Source organism: Cervus canadensis, chromosome 1 (assembly GCF_019320065.1).
Source record: "Cervus canadensis isolate Bull #8, Minnesota chromosome 1, ASM1932006v1, whole genome shotgun sequence".
Lineage (NCBI taxonomy): Eukaryota > Metazoa > Chordata > Mammalia > Artiodactyla > Cervidae > Cervus > Cervus canadensis.
This window is the reverse complement of record NC_057386.1, coordinates 13,324,006-13,343,301: the sequence shown is the minus strand read 5'-3', so window position 1 is coordinate 13,343,301 and position 19,296 is coordinate 13,324,006. Positions and strand designations below refer to the sequence as shown.

General features: G+C 42.7%; 1 protein-coding gene across 5 annotated transcripts in view; it reads right to left on the bottom strand.

Annotated features, from left to right (window-relative positions):
* PITPNC1 (phosphatidylinositol transfer protein cytoplasmic 1) overlaps positions 1-19,296 on the bottom strand; it is a 262,354-nt gene that overhangs the window by 137,707 nt on the left and 105,351 nt on the right. The gene's annotated exons all lie outside the window — the stretch shown is intronic.

Sequence of the window (19,296 nt, the reverse complement as noted above, 5' to 3'; positions counted from 1 at the left end):
CTTGGCGAATGTTCATCAGGGGGCTGATGGTCTTCAAGGTTTGGCAGCCAATCAACCAACCCAAGGTTAGCAGCAGGGAGGTGGGCACGCTGGAATCTCCCTTTTTACACTGGCCTTACAGGGTTAAGTGGAGCTAAATTCCTATTTTGCCTGGCACAAGACAGACCATGGTATGTTATTTCTGTCCAGTCTTTCTGCCTAATTAACTGCATTGCTGGGCACAGAGGATTAGATGTCACCTGTTTCTTTTGTTGCCTCTCTCAAAGTGTTAAAACTCTCCTGGAGGTCTCTGTCCCCTAGAATAGTGGTTCTCAAAGTTGAATGGACATTAGAATGACCTGGAAGCTTAAAAAAATCTCCAGATGCCCAGACTCCCCCTTGAGTGGAAACTGTGAACCCACCATTAGGCTGGTCCACAAGGGAGAAAATCTATACAGTATAAATCCTTTTCAACCAATTCCACTAACAGTGTGTGGCCTTCTAGCCTGAGGGCCCTGAAGCCACATGTGCTTACATGAAAATGATAAAATAGAATAACACATAATGTGAATATTTTCCATGCTGTCTGCTGTTTTGAGCTGTTCCAGTCTCCTTCTTGCCTCTCTGAAAACCCTGGAGCCAGCATGCATCTCTTCACCCAGTGAACTTTCCAAGTGACAAAAACTAATTTAATGGAGGGGAAAAGAAGAGAAACAGAGAGAGGCAAAGGAGGGAGTAAAACAACTTATGCATGAAGGAAGTCTGCTCAGAATCAGAAGGCAGGGTGATGAGACCCTGCTGTGGTCCTTCCTGCAGATTCGGTGTGAAACGACACAGTGTCAGCACCATCAAGGCCCATGGATGCGGGGAAGGGACCTGAGTCTGCAGCGAGCTAATGATGGCTCTGGGTTATTCCCAAAGAGCCAAGGTCAGCAGGGATGCAGGTCTCCTGTCTATGTGTGTAAAAGAAATAGATTTTAAATTAAGGGGGCAAGGTGAAATGTACAAATCAACAGTGCAGTCAGTTCTAAAGCTGAGAGGACTCACCTGTCTGAAGGTCCCTGTTTCACTCTGAGGCAGGTGCAGGGAGGGGAGTGTGGAGAGAATGAGAAAGGCTCTGCTGTGAGGTCAGCCCAAGGGACCAGGCCCAGTCACCATGACAATGGAAAGAGCCGTCAGAGTCTGGCTCTCCTCAAAGGGCAGAGCTTCCTGTCTGTGCCACACTCCTCCCCAGAAGGGTCTGTATTTAAGATGCTTTTAATCTATCTATGTCTGTGCTGAGGATGAAGGGAGTGAGAGGAGAAAGGAAATCAAAGATAAAATTTATTTTTAAACACATTTTGGGATTAGAAGCTTGTCTTGGCTTCCCCTTAGTAAGTCCTCTTTCCTTTGCTCATAAAGACTAACTAACCCTCTTTCCAGGAGGAAACAGTGAGAAAAAGGTTATAGGCTGGAGATCTGTGAGATACACCTCTGAGATCAACACTCCACCTTATGTGGATAGGCACACAAGCCTAGTACAGAATGCTCAGCTGCCCAGGGGATGGAGATTTCACTAGAAGTTGCTTTGTACTTGGTGTTCAAAGAAAATATGTTTACTTTCAAAGGAATATTACTCTGCCATAAAAAGGAAGGGGTACTGATACTGATACTGCTTCATGGGTGTTAATCAGTTGAATAGTGTTTCCCAAAAGTCAAATGTAAGTCCCAGTACTTCAGAGTATGACCTTATTTGGAGACAGGCTCCTTAAAGAGGCAATCAAATTAAAACGAGGTCACTGGGATGGGCACTAATCCAACAGCACTGGTTTCCTCATGTGTGTGCTAAGTTGCCTCAGTCGTGCCTGACTCTTTGCGACCCTATGGACTGTAGCCTGGCAGGCTCCACTGTCCCTGGGATCCTCCAGACAAGAGTACTGGAGTGGGCTGCTATTTCCTCCTTCAGGGGATCTTCCTGACCCAGGGGTTGAACCCAGGTCTCTTACGTTTCCTGCATTGGCAGATGGGTTCTTTACCACTAGTGCCACTTGGGAAGCCCCCAAGGGGCAAGGTGGACATAGAGACACTCAGGAAAGAAGATGTGGTGAAGTAATGCAGGAGGCTGGCCATTTACAAGCCAAGGATTGACCCAGAAGAGAACCTTCCATCCCAGCCTTCCCAGAGCAAACCAGCCCTGACTACTGACACTTGATCTTTGATTTCCACCATCCACAACTGTCAGCCCTTACAATGCTGGTTGGTTAAGCCACCCATCCTGTGGTGCTTTGCTATGGCAGCCCAAGCCAACCAATACAGTGAGTACGAGGTTTCCTTCTGAGGTGATGAAAAGTCTGGATCTGCACCAGCCCAGGTGGGATGCATGAGACAGGTGCCCGGGCCTGGTGCACTGGGAAGACCCAGAGGAGTCGGGTGGAGAGGGAGGTGGGAGGGGGGATCAGGATGGGGAATACATGTAGCTCCATGGCTGATTCATGTCAATGTATGACGAAACCCACTGCAATGTTGTGAAATGGTTGGCTTCCAACTAATAAAAATAAATGGAAAAATAAAAAAAAAAGAAAAGTCTGGATCTGGTTAGAGGTGGTAGTTGTACAATGTAGTGAATGTACTAGATGCTGCTGAATTGACTTTAAAATGGTTAATTCTGTATTATCTCATTTCCACCTTGTGGAAAGGGAATGTTGCTGCCATTCCAGTAAACAATGAATATTTGCCTGCCATCATGCCATCAGCCACTGTAGCCTCTTGACTCCAACCCACAACAAGCCTCAGTGTTGAGCCTTGAGCAGAATTCAGGATGGAGAAGAAAAGGTAACGTTCTGTGCTTTGGACACTGGCCCTAGATGCACACCTAAGGAAACATTTCAGAGAACCTAGACTCATGCACCTTCCCATTCATGAAAAAAAAAAAAGGCACTAAAATCATTACCTTGAGATGTATGGTTTTTTTTTGTGACTAGTGTATCTTTTACAGCTACATGGTATTTTTTTTTTTTTACTGTTCGACTACGTGGTGTTTTTTCCCCAGCCAAAACGCCTATATATCCTGGCTCCTCCCTTCTCAGAGCTCTCTCTAGTTCTCAGTAAGCTCCCCAAATACAATTTAACACATCTTTTAGGTTGCGAATTTTTCTTCAATTGACAACTTCAATTTTTTTTAGTGTTGACCCCATTTCTGAAGCGGATACCCTTAAACCAAAATGCTGTCCAGGGCTTTAGTCAGGGGCGGGGATGCAGAAGGGATATCTATTCCTGGACCATCTCCAGGAGCTCCAACCCACTCACGCATGGAAATGCATGGGACCAAGGACAATGCATGACACAGAAAAGCCATTAGCCAGACTCGAGTCAGCCTGGCTGCGCTCAGCTCAAGTGCTTCCTGCTCTGTGCTGAAAGCAAAGGGCCAAGGCAGCCAGAGGCTGATTCACCGGCAGGCAGAGGAGGGCCTGGCTGCCCAGCCTCATTGATCATTCCAGTGGCTCCTGAATGAGCCATCGCAGGGCAGACACCAGGGTTAGCTCACTAAGATAGCGTCAGCCTGTGGGCGACTGACAGACGCTGGATTCAGTCACGTGGATGACAGTGCTGGGGGTGGCGGGACACTCAAGCCCAGACACCGAGATGATCAAGGGCTCTGCACCTGTCACTTTCTTTGCTCTCAAGCAAATCAGGCCTGTTCTGCTTGTTGTGGCCATCTGAGCTGGGCCATCCAGAAGTAGAGGTTTTAAAACACAAATTCACTCAAAGACACATGCATCCAGAAGTTTCTCAACTGGAGGGGACAGGACAAAACAGACAGTCTTTGAACCATGTCTCAAAATCACCAGAGATACTCCTAAAAATCCTGGGTCAATTCCAGCCCATTTTACACTCACACTGTGAGATATAGGGAGTTTGGGATCTTACTCAAACACAAGCTAAAAGCTGAGAACCACTTCAGCAGAGGGCGAGGTATTCATTCACTTGCTCAGTACCAGATGGAGCCAAGACCAGAATGTTCCATCTTTAGAGGGCTTGTTTCTTCTTTCCTCTTTAACACTAATTTCTCATAAAGCTTCCGCCCTAAGTTAGTGAGAACACCACACCACAGATCACCAGCTTCAAACTAATTTTTATGTAAAGTGAAGGCTGTAAAATCCATAGACTCAGAAGGATTGTGAAGATGTTAAAGCCAGAGAATCAATAACAGAATTGATGATGATGGTGAAGGCGAAGATGATGATGGTGATGGTGAAAAAGCTTCACTGATTATCTATCGGTGTGAGGCACCCATTAGGTGCTTTATATTCATTTCTAAGACTCACAAAGATTCAGCCAGTTAGGTATTTACAGATGAGGGATCTGAGACTAGCCTCCGAGAGGCTAGAGACTTTCTCCTGCCATGTGGCTTCCAGGTGGCAGGACTGGGATCTCAACACCACAGGCCTGAACTCTTCTCCACCCAAGTTCAGCCCTTATTTCGCTAACAGGTGAACTGCTTTAATAAACCTGATCTCACTATGAAGAACAAAGAGGGATGGTTTGGAGCCACTGCCTTTGAACTTCACTATTTCAGAAGATGAAGAACAAAAGTCTGATATCATTCAAAAGATCAAAGATGTTTAAACTGTGTTCACATATGGAACGGTGGAGTAATTATGCTCTAACTTTGTAAAATCTATTGTTATAATTCCAGAGTTTGAGGTAATCATCATTACAGGCAATCACGATTAGAGACAGCTCTGCGCTGCAGGGCTGAGCCTCTGTGCGAGCCATCATCAGAACAGCTACCCCAAATAATTATCTCTGTAGTCAAAAAAAAAAAAAACCAAAAAAAAAACCATCATGGGGATGCAGATCTTTCCCACTTGCACACAGCACTGAACATTTAATAGAGCTGCAGAACTTGAGGGAAGGCAGAGTTGCATAATGTGCCTGGAAAAACCAAGCAGTTTCATCACCTTGTATTTTGCAAATGTGACCACGCATGATCAAGGTACTTAATTCAGTTCAGCCTCAAACCCTGATTTTAGAAAAGGTGACCCCCAAGTCAAAACTCTTGAGTATTTTAAGGGATTATTAAATGACCACCACCAACACCTGAACATCATTCTTGCCGGAGAAAGTTTTGGACCTGAAGAGTTAGGTTCAGCAGAACCCCAAGCTATGACTGATTTTCACTTAACTGCCCCTTACCCCAGTTGCTGAGCTTCAGAGATCCCTGCAAGGCCAGACTCCTATATTTCCCCCTCCCTAAAGAACCATGGGGTGTTATCTTTCTTCCAGTCCCTCCCTTCCTGCCCCCTTTCTCTTCTCCATTAGTACTGATACCATTTTCAAACATCGTGATGTGAAAGGTGGGGACCATTGCTTTGCAATGAATATTACCTAGTCTGGATGGAGTTATTCCCTGATGATATGACTACTTCTGCCTTTAACATCAAAATGGATGCATGCCACATAATATTATAACCAGGGAGAAATATCTGTCCCTATGATTTAACATGATTATTGTGTATGTTTCCATCTGTGAAGTGGGCATGATTCCTGCCTCTCTCTGGCTGTGTGGAGAGAGCAAAGAGTAGAGGGTGGTATACCCTGGTGTCCCTGGGAGTTTCACACATTATTCACATACCCATAATGCTTTTATTGGCTTTTTTACCCCCAGTTTTCTCCACTCTCAATACACAGATCTCAAAGCACTATGAAGCAATTGCCTCCCCATGCACAAGGAGCCCCCTGAAGAGTGTGTCTGAAAGATGAAACATCACCCAGGACACCAGTGCATTGCAGTCTTCACACCAAGTGGTGCCAAAGTTGTAATTACACACTGGGAAGGGGATACGATGGGGCCAGGTTTTAACAACCTCATCTCAGAAAACTAGAGGCTAGAGCCAGCTGTGTTCTAGACTCTCACAGCATGGATGAAGCAGCAGAACAAATGCTCTAGTCCAGCAGTGGGCAAATTATGTGGCCTGGGGCTTGTTTTGTAAAATAAAGTTCTATTGGAATAGTCATACTCATTCACTGTGTGGCTGCTCTCATGATATCAGAGTAGAACTGCGTAGTTTCAACAGATACCATGTGGTTTGTGGAGGTGAAAATATTTCCTATATGGCCTTTTAGGAAAAAGGTTGCTGACCCCTGTCCAGTCCAGTGCTGCTGGGTCCAGTCTGGGGCAGCCTTAGCTGCTCACCTAACCAGTGCTGTCCAGTATGGTGGCCACTCACCACATGTAGCTTATGAGCATCTGAAATGTGGCCTGTGCAATGGATGGACTGAATTTTAAATTTTCCTTCTTTTTAATTAAATGTTAAACTGATACTCAATTCAGCTATAAGAAAACTTTTCCATATATTTGTGAGACACCTTCGGCTACATCAATCTACTGTTTCAACTGCAAATTTTTATGAAATCTCAATTCACATCAGGTACCTTTGATAAAATTTTAGCATCTGGCTTGAGATCGCTTAAAAGTGTAAAATGGGTACTTAGTAACAACAACAAAAAACTTGATAATAACAAAAAAGTAATATAGCTCATTAATAATTTTTAAACTGATTGCATATTGAAATAATTTGGAGATATGAGGTTAACTAAAATGTATTCTTTTTTATCTTGGCTGCACGCTGTGGCATGTAGAATCTTTGTTCCCCAACTAGGGATTGAACCCAAACCCACTGCACTGGAAGCGTGGGGTCTTAACCCATCAGACTGCCAGGGAAGTCCCTAAAATGTATTCTTAAGTAACTTCACCTGTTTCTTTTACATGTATGGCTTGCATTTGTGGCTCACACATTTCTACTGGGCAGTGCTGGCCTAAGCCCTAAACTTGGCCATCAGCGACAGAGAGTCAGGCCTTCAGTCCACACCAAGACTTTGGAGGCTGGCTCATCAGGTCAAGGGTTTCCATGTGTTTCCAAGCTAGTGAGGGAGAGCATGGATAACCAGGGATACATTTGGAGGAGCCTTTCTTCTCCGAGGGCTGGCATTGCGTGGACCTCCAGAGAGGTGATAATAGTTCACAGTGTGCTATGGTGGAAGGCACTGCACTTTTAAAATTGAACACTGGAGGCCAAAGTCCCGATTCTGCTGTTGATGAGTTTTGTAGCCCTAGACAATTTGAACTGAGCCACAGTTTCTCGTCTTTAAAATGGGACTAAGAAAATACTTCTTCATAGGACATGGTGAGAATCAAGTGAGAAAAAAACTTACAAATTAATATGCTTCATTAAAATGTAAAACTACACTAAGTAGCTATGGCTACTGTTTGGCAACATATCTGACTGGGAGGTGAAGATCTGTTTCATCTGTTTCTGTTTGGGTATAGTTTTATGAAGGCTAAAAGAACAAGGCATCTGCCATACATACCTCTATAATGTAAAAATCAGGAAAACCTGACCATCAGCCCAAGACCATAGTTTCCTTCTATAAAAGTTTTCTTAGATGGAAGTCAGATCAAACATTTCCCAAAATATTATAAAAAGCTTGAGAACGTCCACTTATATGACGTCCCGAGTCAAATTCACAGAGACCAAAAGTAGAATGGTGGTTGCCAGGGGTGGGGAGTTAGCACTCAGCAAGACAGAGTTTCCCTTTGGGATGATGAAAAAGTTCTGGGGATGGATGGATGGTGTTGATGGTTGCATAACAATGTGAATGCACTCAATGCCACTGAACAGTACACTTAAAAATGATTAGAATGGTAAATTTTATGTGATGTATATTCATCACAATTCTTTAAAAAACCTGGAACATGTCATTTTCTCCCTGAGTGTGGCTTACTTACTTCACACCTCAAGGTGGCCATCTATCAGTGATTCTATTTTTATGATTATGCAAAAGTTTTTTCTTTCTTTTTTAAGGCCAGGCACTTTTATATTTGCTGGATCTTTGGTTTAGAAGCTTATTTGAAGGTGTTAAGCCCAGGGGACAGAATTATAAAATTACTTCCTCCAAAGACAATTCTCTACAAGATGCCTGATTCCTGCCACGCAGGAAGAGATGTCTGGCTCGCTCTGCCCTAAACTTAAATGTCTTTAACATTAGCATTCTGGAGGATTCTTGTTGCTGATGTTCCCAAGCAATGCAGTACTGACAAAGACCCTGAGAGAAGGGAAAGAGTGATTAACCGAATACAAACTCACTCTAATCCTGCCGACCTTAACGCGGGTCACTGAGAACACCAGCTTCTTATTGAATAGGACTGTCACAGTTCACAGCCCAACTCCTCCGTTTGCCTGAGAGCAACTCTGCAACAAGCCCAATTTCAATTCCTTTTTTCCATTGGAAGGTAAGGTGTGTATTTTTATTTCTGAGGGCTGAATCTGATTTGGGCTCTGCGAAGACATGACTGGCTAGCCCCATCAGTCTTTCTGGCTCTGTGATTCAATGTTCAGATTTCTCCATGTAGACAGAGAGGTTTTAAAAAAAAAAGGTGTAAAGTTCTTCGGTGTTTCGTCAGCTCTCTCCCTGCCAGGTCAATAAAGCACGAAAACCAATATCCGATGCCACAAAGAAAATACAAACCTGCAGCTCATATTTCAGGATATCAGTGTATCATCACATATTTATCTTTTCTCCCGGATCTTTATAAGCAACCCTCAGAGGTACCTTGTTTACGTAATACCTGTGTCATTATGCCAGGGTGCAGGAATGAAAAAGCTGATAAAAAGATTTAAGAAGGAGCTGGGTTATCGACATTTAATTCAAAAATCCCCTTTTCATGACAAACTAATATAAACAGCATCATATGCTGGTGCTTAACCCGTCCTAAGTTTTGGACTGAACTGGATAGAAATAGAGCAACTTAATGCCAGGGGAAGGGCTCAGGGTATGCTTCGTGCTGGTGCAAGCAGAACTCTATGCTTATAACTGTGCAAAACCGCAAATCATTTCTAGTACACTGGGAGGTCCAGGAGCATAATCCACTTGACTGAGTACAGGAGGTTATAGTATATGAAAAATAAGAGCACATACTTTAACTGCTCCTTCCAACACAGACTTATCCTTGGGGAAGGTATTCTAGCCCTGAGAACTCACTTAATGCACAGATTTAAAAGCCAAAATGATAACTGTCAGCACACAGAGGGTACTTTATAAGCATTAGCTCAAGTGAGAGGTATCCTTCCCCAGTATTGATAAATGAGCAGCTGAACACATTAGCTTTTAGAGAGCAGCATGTGAAACCACAGAGAGCAAAGACAGGGACTGCCAGGACTCAGTTCAAAACCACAAGGGTAGTCTGCCCTTGGGGCAGAACATGGGATTTCTCCAGATGGGTTGGAGGACACTCTAGTATACAAAGTCCAGTTCCTTCTGGTTCATGCATTGAACTAACAGAGAACACTAGACACTGGAGGTAGAGCTATAAACAAGGTTGACCTGGTCTCCAGCAAAGAGGAGCGTTTCCTGAGTTCTCAAAGACACAAGGCCTATAAGCCCAAGGAACCTGAGGCTGACATCATAGCCATTGAACCATTTTTCAACAAATGCGAAATCAAATGCAACTCAAGTAAATGGAGAGGTTTGGTGACAGGGCTGACCTTTACAAAGCAGTCAAGTCTCTTTGTTTACTACCAAGCAGAAACCCACAGCCAATCACAAGACCAAAAAGGGAGAAAACTAAGATAGTACTTTCCTGGGAAACGTATCCTGTGCCATCTTCTTGCCACAACCTGTGTCACTGCTCACCTCCTTAACCTTGGCCTCTCCAGAAGTGATTCTAGGAGAGAGGTCTATCCTTATGGAGGTAACAGGCTCTTTCCAGAACTGGAAAAGCCCCTGTTTCTGAAGCCTACTGCACCCACCCAGTGGCATCAAAGGATGCTATTGTTTTGGTTAAAGCTAGAAATACACTTGTAGGAATGATAGCAATTAGTTTCAGTGTCTTTGAGACCTTCTGAGAACAGAAGGGCATGCTGAATGCAAAGAGAAGCCCTTATTGCTTCATGTACAACTGAACAATGAACAACTCAATGTTTTGAAAGAATTATTCAAGCCACTTCAAGCCTAGAACAACAAGATCTCAGTAACATTTGAAGGTCACTGAACCTCTCTGCTTCCTTAAGTGCTAGCTGGCACAGCAAGTGGTTTCAGCACTCTGCTAACTATCTAGCAATGAGGAGAGAGAGTTATGACCAAGTTAGATTCGTGGATCAAAGTTGGGAAAATTCTAGCATCTGTCTTCACCCCACTCTGGAGGACTGGCCCCAGGTTTCACTTGCCTGCAATGGTGCCTGTAGCCCATAGATGCTCATAGGCTATGTGGTTGGCTGCAGGGAAGGTACCATTTTCCTAAGCATTAGCATCCTATAGGTGTTTCCTCCTTGGTAAAAGGAAGCAGGTGACTGATGGAGAAAAGTATATGGTTGTTTACTCCTGCTCTCCAGAGACAGTTAATGAAGAGAGGTAAAATAGAGTAAATTGGGTATATTTCTAGAAATTACTACATTAAAAAATCTATCATTCTGAGATACATGCACCCCAATGTTCACAGCATCACTATTCACAACAGTCAAGACATAGAAGCAACCTAAATGTCCATTGACAGATGATTGGATAATGGTACAGTATACACAAAGACACACACACACATGAATACTATTCAGCCATAAAGATTGCCAGGAGAAATATCAGATATGCAGATGACACCACCCTTATGGCAGAAAGTGAAGAGGAACTAAAGAGACTCTTGATGAAGGTGAAAGAGTAGAGTGAAAAAGCTGGCTTAAAACTCAACATTCAAGAAATTTAAGATCATGGCATCCAGTCCCATCACTTCATGGCGTATAGGTGGGGAAACAGTGGAAACAGTGACAGACTTTATTTTCTTGGGCTCCAAAATCACTGCAGATGGTGACTGCAGCCATGAAATTAAAAGATGCTTGGTCCTTGGAAGAAAAGCTTTGACAAACCTAGACAGCATATTAAAAAGCACAGAGATTACTTTGCTGACAAAGGTTCATCTAGTCAAAGCTATGGTTTCTCTAGTAGTCATGCATGGATGCGAGAGGTGGACCATAAAGAAGGCTGAATGCCGAAGAACTGATGCTTTTGAGCTGTGCTGTTGGAGAAGACTCTTGAGAGTCCCTTGGACTGCAAGGAGATCAAACCAGTCAATTCTAAAGGAAATCAATCCTGAATATTCATTGGAAGGACTGATGCTGAAGCTGAAGCTCTAATACTTTGGCCACCTGATGTGAAGAGTGATTCATTGGAAAAGATCCTGGGAAAGACTGAAGGCAGGAGGAGAAGGGGACGACAGAGGAATGAGATGGTTGGATGGCATCACCGACTTGATGGACAGGAGTTTGAGCAAGCTCCAGGAGATGGTGAAGGACAGGGAAGCCTGGCGTGCTACAGTCCATGGGGTCCCAAAGAGTTGGGACATGACTGAGCGACTAGACAACAACAAATAAAGATTGAAATGATGCCATCTGCAGCAACATGGGTGGACCAGGAGATGATCATATTAAGTGAAGTAAGTCAGAAAGAGAAAGACTTTAAAGAGAAAGACTATATTGGCCTTTCTCAAACACATATCACTTATGAGACCTATGAAACTGAAACAGACTCATGGCCGTACAGAACAGACTTGTGGGTGCCAAGGGGCACGGTGGTGGAGGAGGGATGGATTGGGAGTTTGGGATTAGCCATTGCAAACTCTTATATTTAGATTGGATTAAAAAGCAAGGCCCTACAGTATAGCATAGGGAACTATATTCAATATCCTGTAATAAACTGTAATGGAAAAGATTATGAAAAAAATATGTATGTGTGTGTATAACTGAATTACTTTGCTGTACATCAGAAACTAACAGAACATTATAAATCAACTACACTGCAATAAAATTATAAATAAATAAATAACTTTCTGATACATCTCAGGCTTATTCTAGTGACCTGGAGAGAGATTCTATCAACTGGTACTTTTAAGGCCGAGTGGTGGACCTGCTCTTGCTCCATAAGCAATTGGTAATCCTTTTGTCTCTGTGCATATCCTGCTAAGGGAGTCAATGCCATGATAAAATATAGTTCACCATGTTTTCAAACAGCGGGGAGAAAAAAGGACGTACAGACAAAATGATGAACCAGAATGTTGTTCTTCACAGGATTCTTTTTTTCATCTTTTAGAGTTGTGGTATATAAATATACTTAACAAAATTTACCATTTTAGCCATTTTTAAATGTACAATTCAGGGGCAGTAAGTGCATTCATAATGTTTGTGCAACCACCACTACCGTCCATTTCTGAACTTTTCATCATTTCAGAAAGAAACTCCATCCCTAGTAGAGAGCAATTTTCATCCTCCACCCAGTCCCTAGTAACCGCTAATCTACTTCCTGTCTATGAATGTGTCTATTCTAGACGCCTCATATAAACGAAATCATACAATGGGTGTCCTTTTTTGACTGGTTTACTTCACGTCAGCAGCATGTTTTCAAGGTTCATCTATGCTGTAGCATGTGTCAGAATGTCATTCCTTTTGAAGGCTGAAGAACATTCCACTGTATGTGGATACATCTTCATTCATCTCCTGATGGGTATTTGGGCTGCTTCCACCCTCTGGCTATTATTGTGACTAATGCTGCTATGGACAGTGCTGTATAAGTATCTGAGTCCCCGCTTTCAATCCTTTTGAGTTCACACCTATATGGGGAACTGCTGGATCATATGATAATTCTATGTTTAACTTTTTAAGGAACCGCAAAACTGTTTTCCACAGCAGCTGCACCATTTTCTTTCCAGCAGCAAGGCACAAGGATTCCAATTTCTCTGCATCCTTGCCAACACTGGTCACTTTCTGTGTTTTGTCTGTTTGTTTTTCAATAATAGCCATCCTAATAGGTGTGTTGTGGTCACATGACATTTTAAAGTCAATGCTAATTTCTTTCTTGGATCTCACTCTTGAAAGGCTCATTTTAAGTGGTGCTTGGGCATGTCAAATCGGTCTTCCAAAATAAGTACTGAGACAGCCCTGGGAGAGATTTCAACTCTACCATTTATTTATGTCAGAAGACCTTTCTGATAAAGCACTGATGAACTGAGATGGTTACTTTTCAGGGGGTTGGAGGGTGTCCCTTTGAAATGCTCTGTCTGCAAACAGAAGATGAAAATGTAACAAATCCCTTTAAGTCAAAAAGGACCCAACATATTCACAATAGTTACATCACTCTATAAGGGCAGCACAGAGAAGCAGCTATGAATTGTTACCTTAGGGAGTCCGGGTGTGGGGGGTGGTGGGCATGACCTGAAAAGGCACTTCTATTTCTGTTATAGAAGGTGCATAGCACATTATTTAGACGGCCCAGCCAGGAATGCAGCAAATTACAGAATCACAATGTAGAAGGCAGCAACAGTCCTGCAGAATTTACTTATTAATCAGCTGTGTATGACTTATATTCAAAGATTTGAGGCAAAAAAAAAGCCACTCTTGGTAATTTGCCTTTTTTGTGTTTTTCTCACAGTTTAAGTCACTCTTTATTCTATTTTAGGTGACAGCTACTCTTGACAAAGTAACCTTGGAAGTGACTTTAAACTCTGCAGTAGACGTAAGCAGCTCTGCGTGCTTGCTGGCTGTTTTTTCTAAAGTGCACGATTCAGTAGTTTTTAGTCTGTTCACAAGGTTCTGTGCAACTGTCGCCACTAGCTAATTCCAGAATATTTTCATCATCCCCAACAGAAACTCCACACCCATTAGTGCTAACTCCCCATTCTCCCCTCCTCCCAGCTCCTGCAAGCACCAATCTACTTTCGGTCACTACAGATGTGTCCATTCTGGACAGTTCATATAAGTGGAATCATACAACATGTGTGACCTTTTGTGATGGACTTCTTTCACCAAGCGTACTCTTTCTTTCTAAATTGAAGTACAGTTGATGTGGGCTTCCCCCGTGGCTCAGAGGTAAAGAATCCACCTGCAATGCAGCAGACACAGGAAACAGCAGGTTCGATCCCTTAGTCAGGAAGATCCCCTGGAAGAGGGTATGGCAACCCACTCTAGCATTCTTGCCTAGAGAATCCCATGGACAGAGGAGCCTGGTGGGCTACAGTCCGCAGGGTTGCAAAGAGCTGGACACAACTGAAGCAACTGAGTCCACACAAGCACATAGTTGACTTACAATGCTGTGGCAAGTTCTGGCGTACAGCCAAGTGATTCAATTATACATATATTGATATATTCTTTTTCACATACTTTCCTTTATGGTTTATCACAGGATATTGAACGTTGTTCCCTGTGCTATACAGTCGGACCTTGTTGTTTATCCATTCTATATATAATAGCTTGCATCTGCTAATCCCAAACTCCCAAATCCTTCCTTCCTTCACCTTCCCGCCTCCATAACCACAAGTCTGCTCTCTATGTCTGCCAGTCTATTTGTTTCGTAGGCATTTGTGCCATATTTTAGATTCTGCATATAAGTGGTGTCATATATTTGTCTTTCTCTTTCTGACTTACTTCATTTGGTATGATAATCTCTAGGTTTGTCCATGTTGCTGCAAATGGCATTATTTCATTCCTTTTTTATGGCTGAGTAGTATCCATATAACACATCTGCTTTATCCATTCATCTGTCAATGGGCATTTAGGTTGTGTCCATGTCTTGAAAATTGTAAATAGTGCTAGCATAATGTTTTTGAGACTCATCCATGTTGTAGCATGTATCAGTATCCCCTTCCTTTTTAATTACCAAATAATATTCCACATTTGTTCATTTATCACTTGATAAGACATTTGGGTTATTTCCACTTTGGGGCTATTACAAGTAATGCTGCAATGAATGTATGTGTACGAGTCTTTGTGTGGACTTGTTTCCATGTGTCTTGGGTGGACACCTAGGGGTGGACTTGCTTAGCCACATCTGTGTTTAACCTTTTGAGGAACTGCCAGACCTCCATAGCAGGTGCACCATTTTACATCCTCACCAATAGTGTCTCATACTTACTTTAGATAATTTAAGTTACTTGTGGAAATAAGAAAATCAAACAATTGATTTAAAAAATGAAGAGTAAATTATGGGACAAGTATGGCCTTGCTTGCTCATGTCACCACATCGGACACTTGGGCACATTCAATCAACAGATACCCTGGGCAACTATCCAGCCTCATGGTGTCTTTTCATTACTCTGCTGGGACAACAAAGAGCTAAACATGACACTACAGACAATTACAAGCTAAGATAGCAGATCCAAAGTACTAATTAATTATATGACACATATGGAAAGCGTGTGTGGGCTAGAAAGGGAGTGGCATGGGCTACAGATATCCAGGAGGGCGTCACATAGAAAATGAGGCTTGACCTGTGTGTGGAGAGACACTAGCCTGTTAAGAAGGAAACAGGAGGAAGTCACAGCCTGCAAATAAATCCTGGACATTTACTTGCTCACAGCAAAACTCTACTATGTTCCAGGACCTTTGAAGACGTACCACTGAAAAATAAATCTAATTCAAAAAGATACATGCACCCCTATGTTCATAGTAGCACTATTTACAATAGCCAAGACATGGAAACAACCTAACTGTCCATTAACAGATGAATGGATAAAGATATGGTGTGTGTGGGCGCGCGCGCACACACACACACACAGGAATACTACTCAGCCAAAAAAAAAGAATGAAATGCCATTCATAGCAACATGAATGAACCTAGAGATTATCATACTAAGTGAAGTAAATCAGACAAAGACAAATATCATATGATATATGTGGAATCTAAAAAAATGATACAAATGAACTTATTGATGAAACAGAAATAAACTCACATAGAAAACACACTTGTGGTTACCAAAGGGGAAAGGTGGGGGATAAATTAGGAGTTTGGGATTAACAGATACACAGCTAATATATATAAAATAACTAAGCAACAAGGATTTACTAGCGTAGCACAGGGAACTATATATTCAATATCATGTAATAATCTATAAGAAAGAATTGGAAAAAACTGAATCACAGAAATGAACACAACATTGCAAATCAATTAAAAAGCTGGCTGTTTGGAAAAAAAGAAAAAAAACGCTGCTACATAGTGCTAACTTTTCTAGGGTCAGCATGGTCCTAAAGCATTCCATCCTTATCTAAGCTGCATAGCAACTCTATAAGGTACGCACTATTTAAATCCCTATTTTACAAATGAAGAAATTGGTGCACAGAGAGGTTAAGTAACTTGCCCAACATCATCCAGCTAGAAAGTAGCAGCGCAGGGATTTGAACCCAGGCAGTCGAGCTCCAGGATTTACCATACTTTGTTTGTCTCTGGCATTAATCTCCGCAGCCATTTGCTTGACATCCCAATAAAAGGCTATTTATGTATAAGGCTGGGTAAAAGGACTCTGGGAAGTAAAGTGACTTTCCTCACTCTTTCATGCTGCTGATAGTTTTAGGTAGATATTAGGAGTTTTGTTTTTTTCCAAAGAGGTGGGAGAGAGCAGTGCCAACAAGAGCAAGCAGAGATGAGGTCACAGGGGAAGCTACCAGGGGTACAAAATGAGAAGCTAAGAGCACAAGGGTTCTCACTCTACTCCTGGAAACTCTTCCTCCTACACAAATTCTGACACATGGCAATTAAAGGAAGCACACACACCCATACAAGTCCTTGAGGTTTTAAAGTAAAAATTAATGAGTCCATCTAATTTGGACTCAGAAAACACGTGGGTGGAAGAAATTCCTGCAGCTGACAGCTGATGTGACAGTTATTTCATGAAAAGGAAAAGAACTTCCCTGCCTGCCTTCAGATTTGAATGTTTCCAAAAGTGATTCTAGACCTTAGCCTGAAACAATACACAGGACAGGCGCTGAATATAGATATTATGTGGAGAAAATCCCTTCAGCTTCCCCAGTGAAGATGATGTGAGGGAAAATGAGATGAAATATCCCCTTCTCTTCAACCTTCTTGAGGCCCAAGAAAAGCAGCAGGCTCCTTCTCTGCTCAGGCACTCTTATCAATTGAAATCAAATTTCTAAAGGCATTGTGGAAAACAGGAATCGCATCCTGAAAGGTTTCATTAAGCTACTGCAATTATCTGAATCTAAATGCACTGAAGTAATAAATGCTACCCTACCTTGTTGGCTCCCTCCCTGCCCAAGAAATGCAAAATCTAAGACCTCCATGTATATCCCCAGTGGTCTACCTTAAAGGACAATCCATAAGGCAAACCACAAACTCCTGTGCTCCCTCCTAGAGTGAGGTAGATGGTAACATTAAAAAATTGCATCTTTTCAGGTTTTCCTCCTCTCTGGCGAGCCTCCTCTCCATTCCCAGAGGAAGACATTTCCAGAACTGCTGACAACCCCCAGAGGAGGAAGGCCTTCCTTCCTCCTCTTGGGCAGATGGTATTTGCATACTGACATATTGTAAATCTAGTCACCCAGGTAACCAGCTCCAGTTAGCAACAGCGCAATGAAGGTCAGCTTGATTCCTTCTAAAATTAGAAGTCAGACCAATTGGATTTTTAACTGTTCAAGGTAGGATGCCCAGTTAGATGGCAAATCCAATTCTGAAAGTGAATTTTTCAATTGGGAGATTCAGCACTAGTTAATACAGGTAAGTTGGGGGAGGGAGGGGGATAAAAGGCAAGCTGGAGCATTTCAACATGATAATAACATAGGTTTTGACATGTAGAAGATTTCAGTTCTGTGATTTTTCTGTTTCTGTGAATAATTCTTCTGACTAATAACTTCTTCTGTTAGTAGAGTTGTTTGTGGCCTTGGATCTCCCTTAACCTTCATAGGCAACTGGTCATTAAGGACTGGTAATTCCATATCTACCTTCTCAGACCTTCTACAGTTAGCTGCCACCAACTTCACTGTGGCCCCTTCTCTCTCTGCCCCATCTGTCCTTCCTTCAAAGTCAAACTGCTGGGCACTAAAACCTTTTTTCCCCAATCTTTTTTGTCTCTGCCCACATGGATCCCTCCTACCTGGGATTTGCTCCCTTCTCTTCAACAGTATGTGAACCGAGAACTTCCAGATGTTCAAGCTGGATTTAGAAAAGGCAGAGGAACCAGAGATCAAATTGTCAACATCCGTTGGATCATTGAAAAAGCAAGAGAGTTCCAGAAAAACATCTACTTCTGCTTTACTGACTATGCCAAAGCCTTTGACTGTGTGGATCACAACAAACTGTGGAAAATTCTTCAAGAGATGGGAATACCGACCACCTTATCTGCCTCCTGAGAAATCTGTATGCAGGTCAAGAAGCAACAGTTAGAACCGAACATGGAACAACAGACTGGTTCCAAATTGGGAAAGGAGTGCGTCAAGGCTGTATATTGTCAGCCTGCTTATTTAATGTCTATGCAGAGTACATCATGAGAAATACTGGGCTGAATGAAGCAAAGCTGTAATCAAGATTGCCGGGAGAAATATCAATAACCTCAGATATGCAGGTGACACCACCCATAGGGCAGAAAGCAAAGAGGAACTGAAGAGCCTCTTGATGAAAGTGAAAGAGGAGAGTGAAAAAGTTAACTTCAAACTCAACATTCAAAAAACTAAGATCATGGCATCAGGTCCCATCTCTTCATGGCAAATAGATGGGGAAACAATGCAAACAGTGAGACTTCATTTTCTTGGGCACCAAAATCACTGCAGATGGTGACTGTAGCCATGAAATTAAAGGATGCTTGCTCCTTGGAAGAAAGGCTATGACAACCTGGACAGCATATTAAAAAACAGAGACATTACTTTTCCAGCAAAGGTCCATCTAGTCAAAGCTATGGTTTCTCCAGTAGTCATGTATGGATGTGAGAGTTGGACCATAAAGAAAGCTGAGAGCTGAAGAATTGATGCTTTTGAATTGTGGTGTTGGAGAAGACTCGAGAGTCCCTTGGACTGCAAGGAGGTTAAACCAGTCAATCCCAAAGGAAATCAGCCCTGAATATTCATCAGAAGGACTGATGCTGAAGCTGAAGCTCCAATACTTTGGACACCTGATGGGAAGAACTGACTCACTGAAAAAGATCCTGATGCTAGGAAAGATCGAAGGCAGGAGGAGAAGGGGACGACGGAGGATGAGATGGTTGGATGGCATCACCAACTTGATGGACAAGAGTTTGAGCAAGCTCTGGGGGCTGGTGATGGACAGGGAGGTCTGGCATGCTGCAGTCCATGGGGTTGCAAAGAGTTGGACACCACTGAGCAACTGAACTGAACTGACCATGAAGAGGGGTGCTGGATGGGCTTCAAAGAATGCATGAAGTGTGCACAACTTTCCCCACCCGCCACTGTTAACTTCTCAAAAGATCCACATCTCCTAAAATGTTAAGAGTCACTAGCTATCTAATTACAGATGGTGGGAATTCACTGGTGGTCCAGGGGTTAAGACTCTGAACGTCTA